The sequence below is a fragment of the Camelus ferus genome, chromosome 23, assembly GCF_009834535.1.
Source record: "Camelus ferus isolate YT-003-E chromosome 23, BCGSAC_Cfer_1.0, whole genome shotgun sequence".
NCBI classification, from domain to species: domain Eukaryota; kingdom Metazoa; phylum Chordata; class Mammalia; order Artiodactyla; family Camelidae; genus Camelus; species Camelus ferus.
Genome location: NC_045718.1, coordinates 3899641 through 3917739, shown reverse-complemented (window position 1 = coordinate 3917739; position 18099 = coordinate 3899641). Strand labels below are relative to the sequence as shown.

Below are 18099 nucleotides of genomic sequence, written 5' to 3'. Positions count from 1 at the left end.
CCCTTTTTTGATAATGTAGATTCACAAACTTCTCTCATGTTATACCCACAGAGAGGCTCTCAACTGTTCCACTCTCCCATTCACATCAAAGCTCCAATAAAATGGGAAATAACCATTTAAATAAAGTAAATGTGCTATGAAAAGCCTACAGTCTCACCTGGTTGCCCCATTTCTATCCATTCAGGGATCTGTGTCCTGTGAAATGCCCTGTGAGATCAAACTTCAGACACTGGTTTTCCTTTCACTGGCAATTGGATGATACAGTTTTGATTTCAAATTTGACTCTGTTTGCTGTATGCTACCATTTGCTTTTCATCTGGGCTATTTTCCGCCGGTTCCACTTTGTGTTTGTAACTGCAGCTGGCTCAGATCTCTCTACAGGGGTTCTGGCTGAGTCATTTAGGGCCTACACTTGTACACCTTCCCGGGTGAGTTCAGTGCGGCTAGACCTCCTGAAAGCCTTTTTAAGCCTTGTTTTAAGTTCACTGACATCCTGCCAATTGACCAGTCCTGTGTCAGCGACAGATGTGTGGGGTACATTAGCTCCAGGCCTAGCTCTGCAAGACAAAATGCCTCTTTTTTTTATTTTTGGACAGTGTGACATGATATCTGAAAAAATAAGACTGACAATTAAAGTTGATACGTACTTTCTTGTTGGACTATCCTTCAATTCCTTAAAACAGTATCCTGTGCCACAAAATTCCCTCTGTGCAGGGTGAACAGACTACAGAGGGAGTCATGCAGTCACTTCCTACAAAATGCTTTGTTTTTAAGAAAGTTTTTTTTTTCAGCTTAATCTCTTCTTCAATAGATATCCAGGAAGTTTGAGTCATAGTCCCACGCATCTGTGACCTGAGATGAATGTACTGTAATTAATTGAAAAATATAGCACCCTCTGAGAGAAATTATTGGAAGAAGTTATTTAAGCAGCCTTTGTGATTCATTATCAATAAAATGGTGATAGTGACAGACCTGAATTCAGACCGCTGTTTTGCAATTAATTGAGAACATTTATGGAAAGCAGTTAGCAGACTGGATGGTTTTTTTTTTTGTTTTCTAGAAATTTAGCAATTATTTAATTTTTACCATTAGATTCATGTACGCAGATACTTAGCTATATTAGTTAAAACTGCAAAATATTGTGCATTTTTGTTTTCAAAGGGTAATGGCAATAGGGACTGACCTAGGAATCAAAAGACTTAGCATAATAATGAAATGATTCTATGGAAGACTTAAAAAAAGTTTTGGTTTTTTTTTAAGTACGTACACATTATTGCTGACATTCTGCCCACTTCCTTCAACTTCTTCAACTTCTATAGCATTGTAGGTAAGGAATGCGGTACAGTCCATCTACCTGGGTTCAAATCCCGGCTTTGTCCTACACTGGCTGGGGCCTGAGACAAGTTTCTTAGTCTTTGCCTGAGGTATGCTCATTGCTACTGGGTTGGGTAGAAATAAAAACATATATGTATTTATACACACACATGTCTATATTTATTTCTATATCTGTCTCTACAATTGACAGTCATGAGTTTACACTCACATCATGAATTCCACTCCAACCCCATAGGGTTCCTTTTAGCTTTCACCTTTTCATATTTGTACTCTGCATCTCCAATAATGAGAAGACTGCTTCCCATTATCCTCAGAAATTTCCTTATTTGTTCAGCGCTCCTCTACATAGACACTCTCCAGACTCTACCAGGTAGCCATGCCACATGGAATCTTCCCTCTTAGGGACCGTACCCATGCCAGACTACCATGCCTTTCTGCACCAATGCCCTCCTTGAACCAACACAGTGGTTCTTAACTTCTTTTACATCATGAACTCCTTTGAGAACCTGATGCAAATCTACCTAACCTTTCCCCAGGAAGCGTATGCAAGCAAATCTGCACAAAAATTTATACAATTTCAAGAGGTTCACTCTAGCAGCTTTATGACATTGACCAATATGTTTAATTTCTCTGAGATTCAGTCTTTTTTTTTTTTTCATATGCACATCAGTAGTGATAACAGTCCCCTTTCAAAGGAACTGGTTTAAAAAAGAAATTGTGTCTGCCATGCTTAGAACACTGTGGGCTATTAGAATGATCCTCCCCAGTCAGCTCTCAGTCCACATTATAATCTGAAATCAGTTGCTAGGTACTTCCACGCTCTAGTATTTCATTACTTCCTTCCTGGATTCATTCACTAATACTCCCGAGTCTCAGTTTCTTCTTCTCTAAAAATGTGATGACGATACGGATCATTCTGGGAAGTTTTAAAAATTAGAGATCATATATGAGAAGTAAGTGAAATATAAAGTTTGCTCAAAAGTGCTAACAGTCATTGACATTTCTGTATTGTACCGGCATTTTCTTAGCCCTTCAGATTTGTTTATTCCTTTTCTTATGTCTGGAATGCTTTTCTTTAGCTATTTGATAACCTAAGTCTGCCCCATCCTTCACCAGCCAACCAACTGCACCTTATCCTCAATGTTCCCTTGGTCATTCCATATGAATTTTATTCTTTATGGTCCCTCTATACTTGTTTCTTCTACACTCAACCCTCTGGCAGGTGTATCTTGGCTTAATAATTTGATGTAACTGCATTTATAGGGGTTAGATATAAGAATCATCTATTTCAATTGGCACATAATAGGTTTTACAAAAGATTAGCCCAGGGCATTGTCCACTTTTATAGCCATCACAACTTACATAAAGATTCATGAGACAAGTCCCATGGTAAACTTAGTTTTTGAAAAGTTTATCTCTAGTAATGAAGTTACACGTATGTTGTCTTTACACCGGAGGGGAAGTGGGATGGAACAATTGTGGGCTTTGTCCCTCCTAGCCCTGTAAGTGTAAATGATATACTTAATCTCCCTGAGGCTCATGGTGCTATTTTGTAAGCTGGGGATGTTATACTTCCCTGAAAGGCTTTTTTTGAAGATGAAATAAAAATGTACAAACAAAGAACTTATGCTAGTCCTCCACCTTTGTCCTGGATTCTTTCTTTTGACCAAATCATTTATTTTTTCTAACTATTTTAATACTTAGAGCTAAACCAGTTGTCTCTCTTCAGGTAACTTACAACACTTAATCTACATGACTTTATTCATTTGTTATCCAAAATGACCTTTTGGGGTCTAACTGTTAGAAGTAGATGTAGAATAACTTCTAAATAAATAAAACTAAAACATGCACATTAATGCAAATCGATTACTTTTAATTTTTAGACAGGTAATAGCCAAATAATATATGTAATGTAACTTTTCTACCCATATACAAGAATCTAACAACAAACTGAGAGCATTTCTTTAAAGATAACAATGGACTTTATTAGATTCCTTTTATTATTATTGTTGTTGTTGTTGTTGTTGTTGTTATAAGACCACCTAACATGAGATCTACCCTCGTAACAATTTTTAAGTACAAAATACAGTATCATCAACATTAGGCACAATGTTATACAGCAGATCTCTAGAACTTATTCATCTTGTGTAACCAAAACTTTATACCCTTTGAACAGCAACTCCCCCAATTCCTCCTCCCTCAGCCCCTGGTAACCAGTATTCTGCTCTCTGTTTCTATGGGTTGACTATTTTAAATACTTCATATAAATGCCATCATGCAGCATTTGTCCTTTTGAGACTGCCTAATTTCACTTAGTATAATAGAGGGCATGTTTGTTTATTAAAGCTTCATTATCAAAACTGTCTAGGTTAGAATCATGGTTTTAGTAGTTAATAGAGGTGTAATTTTGGGCAAATTACTTAAGCACTCTGTGCCTCAGTTTCCTCATCTGTAAAATGGAAAAATAACAGCATCTATTTACTTTGTTTTTTGTGAGAGTTAAATAAAATTAATTTTGTGAAGTGTTTCAAATAGCGCACAGCCCAGGCTTAAATAAACACGGTATAAAAATAAGCTAAATTTTAAAAAAGGAAATGAGAAGCAATTCTTCCTCACTGTTAACCTATTGAAATGATATGCTATAATATTCTATAATCATTTAAATATCAAAATCGTGTCTCTACAAACAAGAGTAGAAAAATTCTAAGGATATGCTGATCCTATACTGAGCCAAATTACCAGTCTTGGTCTGCTACATGGGAGAGTGACCAGAATGACCAGATTGCCCCAATTCTGCTTAGGCCTTTGTTATGTACTTGTTGGTATTAAGACAGGTTATTACCAGTTTTCAGAACCACAGTATCACATGTCTATGGTCACAGATTAAAACCTGAACTGCAAATCCAAGGTCAGCTGCATCAAATCTATGAAACTACATCAAGGAAGTAAAAGCATTTAAATTTGCTGTAAGGCCAGTAGGAATCCATTTTAAGTAAGTCCTCTTATCTTTTCAGTTGGTTGTCTTGGCATCTTGTTGTTGCCTTAGTATAAACACCTAACAAGTGGATATAATATTTATCCTCACCATTCAGACTGACGATTGTAGTTTGACAGTCTACGATGAAAGATCTGTTCTGAGCACAAACAGTTATTACTACAGGACGTGGGCATTTTCCAAGATGAACACAGGATACAATTTTAGGGACATAAGCTAGTTTCAATTATGACTACTCTTTTGTGAGCATTTCTGTTTCAAAAGTATTTTGATCAAAAAATATAATTTTTAAACTATTAAGGCCATTTATGTTCCTTGGTATTCCTTCTGAAGCTTCAGATGCAGTGTTTATCAAAATTGTTTGCCTTGTAGAGGTGAGCATGACATTTCTAGAAGACCAGCTACATATTTCGGAATGGTCTGTCAGATAATCAAGCCTATAAATAAGAACTGGAAGCAGCTGGAACAGAATTGAATTCCTCTGGATAATTGGCATATATGTCACCCGGGGAGAAGCAAATACTCGTCTGAAATAATGCTGACTGATGAGGCAGGGCATGTCTTCTCATACAAACCACACACTTTCACAGAAGGGAAAAAAAAAAAAAAACAGAGTCCAGAGACATTTTAAATTTCATGACTATGAAATCAAATGGACCAGTTTCCTGACACATTAGCAAAAGGAGGCAAGCTGTCAAACTTTGTTGTAATCAATCCCAGGTTCATGTTTTGGAAACTGCGCATTCTAGCAAGTGCAACGGAATAAAAAATAAATGGTTCAAGTAGAAAGGGCTCAATTAAGCATATTTATAAACTGTCTGCCTTCGAGATAATTACATAGCACTATTCAGGTTTAGCAGCGGGAAACATCCCACTGGTTTCCACAGGATATCTTTTCACATAAAGGAAAATAATGAGTACATTAAGAAAGTCCTAGGGAAAGTGATAAAGAATATGTCGGTTAACCGGAATTATCTATTAAAGTGGCCTGATTTGACATTCACCTTGATAAAAATCAATCACACATTTAAATATCATCATGACATCAATTTTTGGTAACAGTATTTTCGTGAAAAGACTCAATTGTTCTACATAAAGAGACAAAATGTTACATCAGAAAATAATACCTATTTGACAGAATTTATATCATTTGAGAAAATCTTTTGCTGTACTTAAAAACTGTTTCTTTCTCTTTGTCTCGGAACCAGAAATACATAACTAAATTTAGTATTAACTTCTGTTAACCTGAGATGTTAATTTATAAGAAACATTGATCATGGGATCTAAAAGAGGAGGCAGAACTGGTAGAACTGCAACTTGGAACTAAGAGAAAAATGCAAAGAATAGAAATTTTAGGATGTAAGTCAAAAATTATGATTTATGACCAAGAAATTCTGCTTTTAGCATTTTTTTTAACTGCTAATGTGTCAGTTCTGAGGACATGGGGTATGGAGCACAACATGCAGTCTGAATTCCAATCATTCATTTATTCAGCAAATAATTATTGAGTACCTAGATTATTCATCGTAATTAATCCCTACCCAGCAAGCAGTAAGATATATATATACACACACAAGAAAACAGAGCAGCTAATGCGTGTCAGGAGTTATATAACAGTCACTGTATGTCAACTCCTATCATTTCAAAATGCTGTTAGGTAGGAGTTGGGACTTCACTTAGTGAGAAAATTGAGGGTCAAAGAGGCTCCCTAACTCGTTCAACACCTGGAATTCAAATCAAAATCAGTGTTGCTGCTAAGCAATGTCATGTACAATGACAGCATACAGCTACCCCTCAAGGGAAATGTCATATCAAAATTAAGGTTAACAAACCTGCTTTTAGAATTGAGAGTCAGGAGAAATCATTCTTGTATTTATCTATCCTTCTCTTCTGCCTTAATCATCTTTTGAAAATAGAGCAGTTCAGAATAGATCATTGCCCAAGACTTAACGATTAGCAATTGGTCCCACAGGCCATTTTTAAACCAGCTTATCTCAGAATTCTTATACGTTTAGACCACTAGCTATAAGAGTTGTACTTACACTTTAACATAAACTATCATTGCTTTGAAAATATCATGGTTCTTAAAAATTCAATATTTAAAACTCATTACCTATGGTTGATAGGCTCTATATGGACTTAATAAAATTTTTGGTTTATGAAAGTTCAAATCATAGTCTGAGGGAGCAGTTGCAGTTGGCACCACGCAGGGCAGCTAAAACTTTGATAGTAAATCCTCACTCTTTCTGGTCTTAGGAAACAGAAGACAGAGTTCATGGCAGCCACAGTCACTGGAAAGTAGGGAGAATGTCAGAAAAGGCAAGGCAAGAAAGGGGAGCTCAAAATTCTGAACATAAAATTTGCCAGAATATTTGGTTGACCATGGAACCATGCATATTCTAAATTCAAAGCAGTCAGTGAAGGAAAAAAGATCTAACTTTTATTTGAGCTGCCACCCAAGGGACTGAGTTTGCAGGTCAAATCCAATTACATTAACTGCTAACTAAAACAAAAATCAAGACTCTTCAGAGCAATATAACAGGAATCTGGGCCTCTACAACATCACAGCAACCATGTTCATAATGTAATCCAGGAAAATGTTACTTACTCTTCAAAGAAAACACAATATATGGATGCCAACACTAAGATGATCCAAATGTTAGAATTAGCAGACAAGAATTTAAAGCAGCTTTAATTACTAAACTCAATGATATAAATGAAATTATGGTCCTAATGAGTAAAAAGATAGGAATCTCCACAGAGAAATAGAAAGTATAAAAAGGAACCAGATGGAAATTCTCAAACTGAAAATTGCAATCTCTGAAATAAAAACGTCACTGGTGTGTTTAACATTAGAAAGGAAATGAAACGAATAAGAATCAGTAAATTTCAAAATATATCAATAGATATAGACTAGATAGTATGTATTTTTTAAATCAATACATGGAGCATAAAAAATTTCACTAGCCTTGGATCTTATCTGAGAAAGTGATATTATACCGATGAGTCTCTCTCATAGGATGATTCCTAGTGTTATATGTTTGGCCAGAGGGTGTAAAACTGTGTTAAACAAACAACGAATATATCCTTCCTCTATACTATGGTAAGAGTCCTTAGTTCCACAAGCTGACATTTTAACAAACTTAGCACCTACCAAGCGTACTCCAAAATATATCTTTACTTCCAAACTAGGTAATGATGTTGATGTTAAATGTTATTTTGGTGGGTCGTTCAGATTGTGGTACAGTTATTTTTGGTCTAAGTTCCTGTTTGTTATGCCTGTTGACTCAGTTTATATTTCTCATCAAATTCCACCAAGACTTATTTATATAGCAAAAATGACAACTTCCTAAATTCATAATGAAAAAAATACTAGACTCAGGGAAATGGTCATTTTTCCTATGCTGTTTGTTTCCTAGTGTGAAGCTACCTAAAGAAAATTTAAAAAATCAGAAGCTTAGGGATCCACGGAGAAGATGGCGAACTAGAAGGGCGCTCGCAGCTCACCCTCTCCCACAAATACACCAAGACCCACATCTACGGACCCACTCAGCCAACCAGAGCACCTTCGGAACTCTGAAAGAACATCGCCCTCTTCAAAAGATAAAGACGCCAAAAATCTGGTAAGAGAAAAGGAAAAAAAAAAGAAAGAAAAGGCAAAGCAGTGTGGGACGGGTCCCGCGGGGAGGGAGCAGCAAAGGAGGACTGGTGCTCGCTGGCTGGCTCTCCCCTCTCCAACTGAGAGGCCAGCGGGACGGAGGGGGAGCCTCCGAGGCTCGGATCTGTACAGAGCAGCCCTTGTCTGACAGAACTAAGTTAAACGGGCACAGAGCGTCCCCCCGATACCCAGCCTGAGACGCGGGCCGGCAGCGGCGGGCAGGGCCAGGCTGCACAAGCCGGGCGGAGGACGGGGGCGGCTGCACGGAGGCAGCCCCGGGGGACCGCAAGGGGCTGCGCGCCGTGGCTGTGGGTGCACAGGGCAGAACAACCTGGGCCCTCCATAAAACAGCAAGGTTGATGTGCTCTCGGGGGAAGGGTGCACACCCCCATCTCTGAAAACCCGCGGAAAGTTTTCGGGGGAAGAGAGGCGGGGCTCAGGCACAGCCGCCATATCCTCCGCGCGGAGCACTCAGGCGGGGGCGGGGGCGAAACCTGCATCCGCACCGAAGGGCTTAGCAGCCTCAAAGGCCAGACTGAGACTGGCCTGCAGCCCGGGGCAGATAGGATCCTTCCATCCTGGTCCCTCAGAGAACTTGCTCCACAAAGACAAACAAGGAGCTGGGTTTTGGCTTGGAGCAGGGACAGGGCTGTCCCTCTGTCTTCCCCGAGCCCACCTGTGGAACGCCGACCAGGGCGGAGCACGCAGCCGCACAGAGAGCGGAGCTACAGGCGGCGGCGCAGGTAGAGCGAGAGCGGCCCCCCGCCTTTCCGGCAGGAACACAGCCCCTGACCGAGGTGCTGGGAGGGGGCACGACCCGCCCTCCTACCCGGCCAGTCTGCAACATCTGACTGCGGCATCCGGAGGGGCAGCGACCCGCCCGCCCACAGCAGAGGAGAGCTGCACCTGACCCAGTGTTGGGAGGAGGCGCGATCTGCTTGCCGACAGGTGCTGGGAGCAGCACAGAAGAGGGCACCAACGGAGGGCCTCTGAAAACAGCAAGCTGAGCTTCCAAAACAGGACGAAGACAGAAAGACTTCACATTAAAAGCACACAGACTCCAGGAGAACACCGACAAACCCCCACCCCCCTTTTTTTTTAAATCTGTTTTTACCTGTTCTATTTTCTATTACTCTCTTAATTTTTACTTCTTAATTCATTTCTATTTCTCTTGGGTTTTGATGTCCTGTTATTGATTAGACACAGGTTTCAAATACATCTATTCATCTCCCCCCCCTTTTTTTAAAAGGTTTTAAAAGGACGTCTCAGCCCGATTAATACTCTGCTTCAACTCGCTCTTCTATTATTCATTATACACTGTTTTCAAACCCTCTTTCTCCCTTCTTTTAAAATTCTTTCTCTCTCTCTCTCTTATTTTTTTTCCTAAGTTCTATTCCTAAATAGGCATTAGATAGATAAAATCCTTAAGGACCAAAATAAACAACTGATACTCCATAAACCACAGTGCCAGAGAGGTATGAGCAAGATGAAGAAGCAGAGAAACCTTTCCCAATTGAAAGAACAAGAGAAACCCCCTGAAAGAAAGATCAATGAAATAGACATCGATAGCCTCCTAGATCAAGATTTCAAAAAAGAAGTGATCGAATTGCTGAAGGAATTAAAAGAGATAGTGTTTAGAGATATAAAATATGTCAAAAATGAAATTGAAGCTATAAAGAAGAGCCAAGTAGAATGGGTAAACTCATTGACAGAGATGAGGAATGATCTAATAGCTGTGCAAAGCCGACTAGATAATGCAGAGGAACGAATTAGTGATCTAGAAGACAGGGCAATAGAAAGCACCCATTCAGAAGAACTACAAGATAAGCAAATAAAAAATAATGAAAATAGCATAAGGGACCTATGGGATAATATAAAGCGTCCCAATCTTCGCATAATAGGGGTCCCAGAAGGGGAAGAAAGATCAAAGGGGATTGAAAAGGTTTTTGAAGAAATCATGACTGAAAACTTCCCAAACTTAAAGAAGGAATCAGATATCCAAGTACAGGAAGCTCAGAGGGTCCCAAACAGGAAGAACCCAAATAGACCCACACCAAGACATATCATAATCAAGATGGCCAGAGTCAAGGATAAAGAAATGATTCTAAAGGCAGCAAGAGAAAAGCAAAGAGTAAGTTACAAGGGAACCCCCATAAGGTTCTCAGCTGATTTCTCTACACAAACACTACAGGCCAGAAGGGAGTGGCAAGATATATTCAAAGCCCTGAATGAAAAAAAGATGCAGCCTAGGATACTTTATCCAGCAAGGCTATCCTTTAGGATAGAAGGAGAAATAAAGAGTTTCACAGACAAAAAAAAGCTGCAGGAGTTTAGCAACACTAAACCCATGCTAAAAGAAATATTGAAAGGGCTATTCTAAATAGAAAAGCAGCAGGATGCTACAGAAATGAGAAACACACAACTGGAAAGGTGATAACTCATGAATTACAAATAAAGAAAACACGAAATTATAAAAGAAGACATACAAATCACTGAGAGTGGGAGAGGGAGGCAGGGAAATATAGAATTTTTTTTCTTTCTTTTTTAAATTTTTTTAACAGTAGGATGGGTTTGAGATCATGTTACTATCAGTTTAATAAAAACAGTTACAGTAATGGGTTAATAGCTTTACAAAAAAAGGGTAACCACAAGCCAAAAATTTACAAGGGAGTCACAAAAATTAAATAAAATCCATGATAATACAAAGGAAAATTACCAAACCACAAAAGGAAGAAGAAAGGAACAAAGAGGATATACCAATCCAACTGCAAAGGTAAGTTCAAAATGGCAACAAACACACATCTATCATTAATTACTATAAATGTTAATGGACTAAATGCTCCAGTCAAAAGACACAGAGTGGCAGACTGGATAATAAAGCAAGAACCTTCAATATGCTGCATACAAGAGACCCACTTTAGGGAGAAGGACACATATAGATTGAGAGTGAAAGGATGGAAAAAGATATTCCATGCAAATGGAAAAGCCAAAAAAGCAGGTGTTGCAGTACTGATTTCAGACCAAATAGACTTTAAAACAAAAGCCATAAAGAAAGATAAAGAAGGACATTTTATAATGATTAAAGGAGTGATACAAGATGAGGATATTACACTCGTTAATATATATGCACCCAATATAGGAGCACCTAAGTACATACAAGAATTACTAACAGAGATAAAGGGGGATATTGATGGGAATACAATCATAGTTGGAGATTTTAACACGGCACTAACATCACTAGACAGATCTTCCAGACAGAAAATAAACAAGGCAACAGAGAAATTAAATACTACAATAGAAAAACTAGATTTGGTGGATATTTTCAGAGCATTACACCCCCAAAAAATAGGATGTACATTCTTTTCAAGTGCACATGGAACATTTTCCAGGATCGATCATGTACTTGGGCACAAAAGAAACCTCAACAATTTTAAGAAGATAGAAATTATCTCAAGCATCTTTACCAACCACAATGCCATGAAACTGGAAATCAACAACAGAGAAACAAAGGAGAAAAAAAGGAAAACATGGAGATTAAACAGTATGTTATTGAAAAAACAATGGATCAATGAGGAAATCAAAGCTGAAATTAAAAAATACCTTGAGACAAATGATAATGAAAGCACAACCACTCAAAACCTATGGGACACAGCAAAGGCAGTGCTAAGAGGGAAGTTTATAGCGATACAGGCCTTCCTCAAAACAGAACAATCTCAAATAAACAAGTTAACCCACCACATGAATGAATTAGAAAAAGAACAAAAATCCCCAAAAAGCAGCAGAAGGAAGGAAATAATAAAGATCAGAGAGGAATTAAATACAATAGAGATTAACAAGACCATAGAAAAAATCAACCAAAAAAAAAGCTGGTTTTTTGAAAAAGTAAATAAAATCGACAAACCTCTGGCCAAACTCACAAAGAAGAAAAAAGAGAGAGCACAAATTAGCAAAATAAGAAAGGAAAATGGAGAAATTACAACAAACAAAATAGAAATACAGAATATCATACGAGAATATTATGAAAAACTATATGGAACCAAACTGGATAACCTAGAGGAGATGGACAAGTTTCTGGAAACATACTGTCCACCAAAACTGAATCAAGAAGAATCTGAACACTTGAACAATCCGATCACTAGAAAGGAAATAGAAATAGCAATTAAAAACCTCCCTACGAATAAAAGTCCAGGACCGGACGGCTTCACTGGGGAATTCTACCAAACATACAAAGAAGAACTCATACCAGTCCTTCTCAAACTCTTCCAGATGATTGAAAGGGAGGGAACACTCCCAAACTCATTCTATGAAGCCACCATCACCCTGATACCAAAACCAGGCAAAGACACCACCAGAAAAGAGAATTATAGGCCAATATCACTGATGAACATAGACGCCAAAATCCTCACCAAAATTTTAGCAAATAGAATCCAACAACACATAAAAAAGATTATACATCATGACCAAGTGGGGTTCATCCCAGGGACACAAGGCTGGTTCAGCATACACAAATCAATCAGTGTAATACATCACATCAACAAGAGACAGGACAAAAACCACATGATCATCTCAATAGCTGCAGAAAAAGCATTTGATAAAATTCAACACCCATTTATGATAAAAACTCTCGCCAAAGTGGGTATAGAGGGAACATATCTCAACATAATAAAAGCTATATATGACAAACCTACAGCCAGCATAGTACTCAACAGTGAAAAACTCAAAAGCTTCCCACTAAAATCTGGGACAAGACAAGGATGCCCACTATCACCACTCCTATTCAACATAGTCCTGGAAGTCCTAGCCACAGCAGTCAGGCAAGGGAAAGAAATAAAAAGGATCCAAATTGGAAAAGAAGAGGTAAAAGTGTCATTATATGCTGATGACATGTTACTATATATAGAAAACCCTAAAAGGTCCACACAAAAGCTACTAGAGCTGATTGAAGAATTCAGCAAGGTAGCAGGTTACAAAATTAACGTTCAAAAATCAGTTGCATTTCTTTACACTAACGATAAATCAACAGAAGAAGAAAGTAAAGAAACAATCCCCTTTAAAATAGCACCCAAAGTAATAAAATATCTGGGAATAAATCTAACCAAGGAGGTGAAAGAATTATACACAGAAAACTATAAACCATTGATGAAGGAAATTAAAGAAGACTTTAAAAAATGGAAAGATACTCCATGCTCTTGGATTGGAAGAATCAATATTGTTAAAATGGTCACACTGCCCAAGGCAATCTACAGATTTAATGCAATCCCTATCCAATTACCCAGGACATATTTCACAGAACTAGAACAAGTCATAATAAAATTTATATGGAACCATCAAAGACCTAGAATTGCCAAAGCATTACTGAAGAGAAAGAAAGAGGCTGGAGGAATAACTCTCCCAGACTTCAGACAATACTATAGAGCTACAGTCATCAAGACAGCATGGTATTCGTACCAAAACAGACATATAGACAAATGGAACAGAATAGAGAGCCCAGAAATGAACCCACAAACTTTTGGTCAACTCATCTTCGACAAAGGAGGCAAGAATATACAATGGAATAAAGACAGTCTCTTCAGCAAATGGTGTTGGGAAAACTGGACAGCAGCATGTAAAACAATGAAGCTAGAACACTCCCTTACACCATATACAAAAATCAACTCAAAATGGATTAAAGACTTAAACATAAGACAAGATACAATAAACCTCCTAGAGGAAAACATAGGCAAAACATTATCTGACATACATCTCAAAAATTTTCTCCTAGAAGAAATAAAAGCAAGAATAAGCAAATGGGACCTAATGAAACTTACAAGCTTCTGCACAGCAAAGGAAACCAGAAGTAAAACAAGAAGAAAACCTACGGAATGGGAGAAAATTTTTGCAAGTGAAACCGACAAAGGCTTGATCTCCAGAATATATAAGCAGCTCATACGACTCAATAAGAAAAAAATAAACAACCCAATCCAAAAATGGGCAGAAGACCTAAACAAGCAATTCTCCAACGAAGACATACAAATGATCAAAAAGCACATGAAAAAATGCTCAATATCACTAATTATCAGAGAAATGCAAATCAAAACTACAATGAGGTATCACCTCACACCAGTCAGAATGGCCGTCATTCAAAAATCCACAAATGACAAATGCTGGAGAGGCTGTGGAGAAAGGGGAACCCTCCTACGCTGCTGGTGGGAATGCAGTTTGGTGCAGCCACTATGGAAAACAGTGTGGAGATTCCTCAAAAGACTAGGAATAGACTTACCATATGACCCAGGAATCCCACTCCTGGGCTTGTATCCAGAAGGAAATCTACTTCAGGATGACACCTGCACCCCAATGTTCATAGCAGCACTATTTACAATAGCCAAAACATGGAAACAGCCTAAATGTCCATCAACAGGTGACTGGATAAAGAAGAGGTGGTATATTTATACAATGGAATACTACTCAGCCATAAAAACCGACAACATAATGCCATTTGCAGCAACATGGATGCTCCTGGAGAATGTCATTCTAAGTGAAGTCAGCCAGAAAGAGAAAGAAAAATACCATATGAGATCGCTCATATGTGGAATCTAAAAAACAAAAACAAAAACAAACAAACGAACAAAAACAAAGCGTAAATACAGGACAGAAATAGACTCACAGACAGAGAATACAGACTTGTGGTTACCAGCGGGGTGGAGGGTGGGAAGGGAAAAACTGGGATTTCAAAATTGTAGAATAGATAAACAAGATTACACTGTATAGCACAGGGAAATATACACAAAATGTTATGATAACTCACAGAGAAAAAAATGTGACAATGAGTGTGTATATGTCCATGAACGACTGAAAAATTGTGCTGAACACTGGAATTTGACACAACATTATAAAATGATTATAAATCAATAAAAAATGTTAAAAAAAATCAGAAGCTTTATGAGCATTAGAATCAGCGTGAAAGTGTCTGAAGGGAGATTTTCATGAAGCAAACACAGTCTAATAAATTTCCTTTCTCCTAAAGAATACAGAGATATAACTTCTTGGGATAAGATAGTCACTTACCGTCCTTTGCTTCTTTAGCATGATAATCTTTCCAATTTGTTAAATATTTATATTGGGCTATTAATCTAAAAGTTATTTGAAGGCTTCCCTATTTCTTTGAACTGCACAAGAAATCTGCACATAAGAATTAGAAAGAATGTAAAATTGAAAACAGAAGAACTAAGATCAATGGTCTAGAATCAGCCCATACTGTCCCCTCCCAGAGTATGGGAATGCCAGTGGGGACGTTCTGACTGCCCAAACCCTACTCTTCTGGATTCATCAACAATCAGTGATTTATGATTTCCAAACTGTACTTGATTTCTTTAAAAACAACAACAACAACAACAAAAACCTTTTTTCTTTTCAATTTCCTGCCTCAATATAAAAGACCTAGTTTAATTTTATGGCAGTGTGGATCCTTGTAGTATGCATGTATGTACATTTCCATCTGAGGTGTTTTCCTCTTATTTCATTTTTTCTCTGAATCAGATACTCATACCAAAGAACAAGCAAACAAACAATCAACAACACTGGATCCTGTTATCCTTCTAATGTTCAACCTGATGTTCACTGAGAGACCCAGGTGTATAATGACTCTTCCTCAAGTCCTCTGGATTTAAAAATACTTTCATTTCTAAAGCTTTAACAGAACATTTTCTTGTGATTAGAGCCAAGAAAGCAGCAAAACCTAAAAGCACTTTTATCTTGTTTAATTCGGGTAGAGCTTTATTCTACATGACAGGCAAATTATCTACTTCCCTTTACTCCTGACCAAATGAAAACAAAGAACAGCCACTGCCCATTTCAGCAACAGTAATTTTAGATTACATTTTAACTCACAGTAACCGTAATGAATTCTTGTTATTGAACTGATAGATGATCAATTTTTGAGTCAGAGAAGCAGTTCAAAACTAGTTCATCTACTTTCAATTGCTTCCCTAAATCTCCATTCTGATCATTTAGACTTTCTCTTTTTTTCTTCTTCTCCTAGGAAGAAATGACTTTTTTTGGACCAAAAACAAATTATAGCACATTTTATCCTAATAAAAGAAGTTTGCACTTTGGAGGCACAGGTAGGATAATGATGGGGATTAAATTAAATATGCACACGCTATGTAAATAGCCAGCATTTCTTCTGTATCCTCCTAATGCAATAAAGCCGAATGTTCACATAGGCGAGACTTCTCATGGTGCTGACAAAGTGAGCCTGAGCGGTGGAAACCAGAAACGCTCTGGAAGCGGTGGTGAGTACTTTAAGATTAAAAATGTATTTTTATCTCTGTGTGGGGCCAATGTTAATAACTAGTCCTATTCAAGGGAAGCTTCGAGAATTCTGTAATTGAAAGTTGCCCAATTGTACATGGAAGAACCTAACTTTCAAGTAGCACAATTCATTTTAGTCAGTATTTCACTTAAATAACAAAGTTTCAGTAAAGCAGCAAGTGCCCCAACTCTATGTATTATCAACTTTGATGCCCTGAATGTGTTTCGGCTTTTACAAATGATGGTACATGTAAATAGCATTCTGGCAGATTCTGATTACAAAATCAGGCAGGCAGAAAAATTCATTTATGGTTAAAAGAACAGCAAATGTTACAATACCCGAGCTTCAGCAAAACAATAATCATTTTACCTACAGCTAACTTATCCATTGTCGTGGCATACATTGTTTTTTACAAGTTAATTTTTTATGCTTTCTTTGATTGATATTTTTCTTGCCAGAGCAATGTTTTTCCAGCTGTCTTCATTTATGTTCTGTTTTCTGATTATTGAGATCTTGTCTGTTAAACTAATTATATTGGAACAGCACGTTCACTTAAAAAATGAGAAATGCAACTTCCATAATTGCATATTTTATATAAATGATAGGAAAACCGCCAGCCATGATCCATGAATGTGTGCATTACAAAAATTTCTTTTGACTGCTGACAGATATCCCAGAGGGAAAAAATAATGATAACACAATGGCGTCTGCTTCATTGTTTCTCACAGTGGGAATCAGCTTTGCAACTACTTCTCTTTGATCTACTTGACACAACATAAATCCGGACTCCAGCTCATTTAGAGACAACCTGCGATGGAGAAGTTAATAAATGTTTTATTTGTGGCATCATTCAGTGTCTCTCCTTCAATTATTTGAGATTATCCTGAAGCTATTATTTGCCTGACAAATGTAGATTTATTATATATGCATGTCCAGATTCTCCAAGTTAGTGTCCTTTCGGCGTCCACTGGTACAGGTCAACTCAAACATACAAGCTATTGGCCAACATTGTCACGTGCATGTTCTCGAGCAAAAATTTCTTATTAGCTATTCAAATGTAGTATGCAGCCTAGGATCTTGGCATGATAGCTCTCCTGCCCATCTGTCATTGTTTTGTCCACTCGCAGTGTGATGTGCCAAGATGAACTAGAGTCAGACACCAACAGAGGTCTGATCGAGGGATCTGGCCTTCAGGACATACAACCAAGCTCATTTTTCCCCTGAAAAATGTTTCTAACAAAGAGCAAATCAGTGAGACCTGTTACTCAGTTTTTTTAAAAGCATTTTCCCAATGGTTGTCTTCCAAAAGAAAAAATTGTAAGCAATAAAAGTTTGCTTGGATTTTTTTCTTACTTCAGTGAGGTTCATATCACATAACCAGGTTTACAACTTCTGTTTTCAAGTCCTAGATTGCAGTAAACAAGAATTTTTTTAGGACCTGTTATTGATCAGAACTTGTGACCAGGGACAGCCTAGGACAGTACTAAAGGGTATCCAGTTTAACAGAGTATGAGTAGAGTCTGAAAGAACTATGTTAGTGCAGGGAGTTCATAAACAGAAAGTGAAAGATCAACACAGAGGTGAGAAGGCAGCGGAGAAAGTCAAGAACACTAAAATCCAGGGATGGAACCAAATTAGTGACCAAAAGGTGAATTCAGGGACTCATTTCAGACCAGGAGGATAACAAGCTTGGAATAACCTCGAGGAATTTTTCCAAAGTGCTTTTCCATTTTGGTCTCTTAAATGCACAATGTTAAACAATCTGACATTAGCAGTCCCAGGTAGGCAGATTCAGGACAGATTCAACTGAATCTGTCCAAA

General features: G+C 37.8%; 1 long non-coding RNA gene across 1 annotated transcript; it reads left to right on the top strand.

Moving 5' to 3' along the window:
- The first annotated feature begins 16007 nt into the window (after positions 1 to 16007).
- LOC116659313 lies at positions 16008 to 17181 on the top strand. The gene is made up of 3 exons (XR_004314631.1): positions 16008 to 16087; positions 16190 to 16258; positions 17007 to 17181. It is a non-coding gene; the product is annotated as an uncharacterized LOC116659313 (long non-coding RNA).
- The last annotated feature ends 918 nt before the right edge of the window (positions 17182 to 18099 follow it).